The following is a 4,907-nucleotide window of genomic DNA, read 5'->3' as shown; positions in this document are numbered from 1 at the left end:
CTGGGCGCTTGGAGCCCTTTGTGCCTCTGAAGGGAGCCATATGTTGCAGAGGCATCTCTGAGGATCTTGCTGGAACAGCAGAGAAAGGGATTTCTGAGCGCTGCTGAATGCAGCTGCCAATCACCCGGCGTCCCGGCCGGGCGCCTTGTGCGCGCCTGGAATGTGCGGCGGCTGCTTCGGCAAACACGGGCTCATGTTTGGAGTCGGGATTTGCCATCTGGAGGAATGAGTTTCACCGGCTTTTAATTGGCACCAGCGTCCGCCCTGCCCTGCTCTCATGTTTGCTGCCGCTCCCGAGTCCGGCTCCGGTTTAATTCCCTCGGACGGACCGCGGCGGCGCTGCTGGAGGATGATTTTTCCCTGCTGCTCACACAGATTGTCTCTGCCTGGCAGGCGGCTGTCCCTGAGCACACCAACCAGTCACCGGCCCCCGCTCGCTCCTCCGCTCTCCCGCAGCACTTTGCTCACATTCTGGATTTTTGTTGTGTTTAATTGGCTCTGTAATAGCTTCATGGCAGGAATTCTGCTCCCATCAAAACCTGCTCCTGTGAATGTTCCCCTGTGGTAGAAGTGAGGTAAGTATGAGGGAGAGGATGTGGTGGAAGCCTCAGTACCAGCTTGGCACCCCCACATGCTGTGCTGCCCCTGTGTCCTGCGTCCAGCCCATAGGGTCTCACCTGTAGCTGCGGGCACAGCTCCTGGCAGGTGCCAGGACGTTGGCATCATGTCTCAGGGGTCAGGGTCACTCCTGGGTGCAAACCTCCAGCTGTGCACCAGCTGTGCTGGCTGGTAAGTGGGACAGCCAAATCCCACTGCAGCAGCTCCTCAAGTCACAAAGCCAGAGCCACCCCATGCAGGGAGACTTCCCCGCCTCTCCCCCTCCTCACTCCCGTTACTTCCCTCCCAGCCCTGGGGCCGACAGCACTGGGCCCAGCCCTGCCACTCTGTGCTCTGCTCCCATTGCTCCCCGCGGATCACGAGCTTCAGGGCTGCCCCCAGGCGCTTCTCTTCCAGGCCCTATTGCTGCTTCCAGTGCAGTTCACGTGCTGATCTCTCCTAAGGAACTGGGAGCCGCAGAGCTAGGAAGACACCTGATGCAAAGAGAGGGGGCAGCCACCTTCCATCAGCGAGCTGGGTGCCACCACCAGGGACCTTCCACCAGGACCTTCCTCCGGGACTAGGAACCAGACCTTTCCTCAAAATCTTCCCACGGGACCTTCCTGACTGTCACACTGCAGTTCTCCCAAGTGCTCCATCCACACGGACCTTGTGCTGTGTGGCTCCCACAGCCGTTTTTGCTTCTGTTTGCTCCAGAGCTGTATGTGCTGCCAACACTAAACCTTCACACGAGAGCTGAACTCTGCAGCATACTAGGACTCTGCTGACAGACCTGTCCAGGACCCCAAGTTTCCCAGCCCTTGCAAAACCCAGAGCCAAGGAAGCACGGGACATGGACAGCTCAGACACTTAAGAACAAGTTCATCAGAGGCTGTGAACAAATGGTCGGTAATTAAGACCCCCAGCAAACACTGAGTTTGCTGCATGCAGCCCGGGGAGTCCGGAGGGGACGGGGTTGGGGTGAGCGGGCTGTCCCTGCTGTGTGCATTACACTGTGCATTACACATGCAGGATGCCTTTGGTCTGCTGACAGCAGGAGAAGGAGCCCACAGGATGCAGCCTCACCCTGACTCCTGCCTCAGGAAGCTGGACCACGATGGACTTCCAGGTTTGGCACAGGCCATTCTGCTAAGGCTGAGTGTCCTCACAGGGATCCACACCAGGTGCTTCCTGACCTGTCCACAGTGGACATGGAGAGCAGCTTCTTCCTTGCCGCTTTGAAGCAGTCTTTGTCTGTCATAGAGGGGACAGCAGCTGGTTCTGGGGATGGTTCATGCAGTCTTTGACCTGGTGTGGGACAGGGATGGATGGACCCCCAGCCAGAGGGGCTGTGGCAAGAGGAGTGGGGTGAGCTGCCGGGGTCTGCCCTGCACTCCTTGGACTGTGGTTTTATTCCTCTTCCTGCTTCTCTCACCCAAATGTGCAGGGTTGGGGCACCCGCTCCCCTCTCTGGGCTCCTCACCAGTCAGGGGACAGCTGAGTCCAGACACTCCTCTCCAGGCATCCCCAGCCACTCCACCGGGTCTCCAGGATCCCCATCAAACCATCAGCACACAAAGCAGAGCTCTCCCTTTTGATTTAATAAGTATCTGGAAATGTCATAAAAGACGTGATAATAAAATATCAGATGCAGGAAAATGAGTAGCCAAAGGCATTGAAAAAAGGCACGAGAGTAAACGCAGTAGATTAAGACACTAATTCCCATTCCTTGTATGTTCTCCATCTTTCCTGTGTCTTGACAGACCAAAATAAATGCCCCCACTTCCCGGGAAGCACTATCTCCCTCTCCCTGCTGGATTGTCACCATGGGGTGCCCACAGCCGTAACAGCCCATTTATCCTCCAGATTCGATGCTTTATCACTTTCAAAGGAGAGGCTGGGCGGGCTCACCCCTGCCCCCACCGCCAGCACTTGCACTTAAAGGGCAAGTCGAGATTCCGATGGTAATGGCTAAATTTGATTTTTGTTGCTCTAAGGTATCTCTGCAAATTAAAGACTCAGTTTGTGCATTGTTTAGACCATGCAACAAAGCGACAGGAGCAAAAACAGAACCAGAAGGGAAAATAGTCTCAGGGATTTTGGAGAAGCCAGCAGGTCCTGCTGTAACTCTGTCACGGTGAGAGCTAGGTGGGGGATTTTCTTCCAAATGCAGCTTTGGAACAAATCAACAGCCAGTAAATTCCCAAGCCCTTCACAGTGCCGTGAAGGCAGGAGCAGGATCAGCAGCAAGGTGATGGATGTGTTAATGTTTTAACAGGCCAACCACCTCATAAATAATTTGCTGGGTTCTGGAGTAACTGACCTGGTCACAATGGCAATAAAGGGCCATCCCCTGGGCTCTGCTCCAGGGGTTCAGAATCCTCCCATGGAAAGGCTTAAGTGGCTTTTAACAATATCTATTTTATATTGTCAGAGCCCAGTGCCCTGCTATTGCTGCCATCTGTGCAAACACCATCGCTTCGGCTCCAGGGATATTCCAGTTAAAAACCCCAGAAATGATCACTGAGTGTGACTGTCACAGCTGAGCTCTGTTTGCTCTGTGGGGAGCAGGGCCTGTGTGTGGAACATCCCTCTGGGAGCTCGGCTGGCTGAGGAGGGATGGAACCTCAGCAGTGCCCAGTCCAGGGGAGCATTGGAGGGTGACCAGCCTGGGGGACTTCACAGGAACCCACCAGGGATGGGTCCGCAGCCACCACCAGCTCTTCTGGGCAGCAGGAGCAGATGGAGCCCAGCTTGCAGTCAGGAGACTTGGCTTTCCCAGTGGATTCATCTGTGTACTGGGTATGCTGCTTCTGTACTGGGCAGTCCTCTCGTGTACTGAGTGTTCTGCTTAGATACTGGGTGTTCCTGGGACATACTGGGTATTCCTGTCATTTACCAGGTATTCCTCTTCTATATTGGGTATTCCTCTCCTATCCCAGATATCCTCATCCTACGCTGTGTCCCACTCTCCAGTGCTGGCACTGGGAGCAGCGTTGCTCGATGCAGGGCAGGGCTGCTGCTGTTTTCTTTGGGTTCCTCAGCCTTGCCATTGTGTGTCAGGCCAGTCACGGCATCTGCAGCTCTACCCACAGCCACAGTGTGATGCTTTTAGATTTCTCAGTGCTGTTTGTTGGTCAGTTCCCAAATTTTTCCCGGGTTACAGCAGGCCAGTGTGTTCTGAACACGTGGAGCTGGGGAATTTGTCCCACCCACTGCTTTGCTGTGGGATGGGGCCACACAGTTCTGTTTCTGTAGCTGCAAATAAGGGAGATTCCAAACACTGGAGTCATTTGTCAAGCAAAATAGATGGCAAATGTCTCCAGCATGGCACCTCCAGCACAAGGATGGTACTAAATGGGAGACAATGGCGAAATGGTTTTGGAGGACAGATCAGTGTGGGCAACCCCATTCCCTGCTCAGCAGCACAGGGACAGCCTGGAGTGCCCATCCTTGTCCCTGACTCCCAGCTGTTCCTGCTCTCCCATGGGAAGATGCACCTGAGGAGGAGGAGGAGGGTGGCAGCGCCCACCTTGGCAAAGGCACTGGTGCCCAAAAGGGGACCAGGTGGAGACGGGTGTTGACGGTGGCTGTGTGTGGTCAGTTTGCTCTGTGTGGGATGTGATCTGCGCCCACTCTTGTGCTGGTGGTGGTGGCAGAGCAGCTCCTCCCTGGCAGCAGGAACAGGGGCAGAAATCCCACCTGGGCAGTGACTGGCACCACGTCTTGCCCTCTGCCTCTCTGTGGGCGCTGCTGAGCCTGACCCATTGCTGCTGGGGCTCCCTGTGGCTCCCTGCCATGGCATCCCCTCACCGAAGCACTTTCCTTTGGAGCAACCCTTCTCCCTGCCGGCCCCCTCCACACACAGCTTTGTCCCAGCCACCAGAGGCAAGTGTGGCTGCAATGAAAAGTAGATTTTATATCCTTGCCCCTATTTTTGCAAATGAGTGTAACTGTCAACTGCAGAATAAATGACACCTAATTACTGTTGGGGGGAGTTCAGGCAGGAGGGCTTGGCTGGGAGGGGATCACAGGGAAGCTCCAGCACTGATGGAAAATGAACAAGATGCCGGCTGTAAGGAACCATAATTACAGAGGACTGACACACTGTGAGCTGTTTATGGTAATGAAGTGGTGCATCAAATCAAATTAACCTTAGTTATTTAACACAGAATGCACCGAGGACTTGGCTCAGTAGATGCTAAATCCAAATCCAGAGCCGTGCCCAAGCCAGGGAAGCGGCTCCAGCGCTGCACGGGCGTCGTTTTGATTTAGGATTCGTTCAGTGAGCGGCCGCAGCCCGGGACGGC

Source organism: Corvus brachyrhynchos, unplaced genomic scaffold, assembly GCF_000691975.1.
Source record: "Corvus brachyrhynchos isolate BGI_N302 unplaced genomic scaffold, ASM69197v1 scaffold5, whole genome shotgun sequence".
Classification (NCBI taxonomy): Eukaryota; Metazoa; Chordata; class Aves; order Passeriformes; family Corvidae; genus Corvus; species Corvus brachyrhynchos.
Note: the sequence above shows the minus strand (reverse complement) of the source record.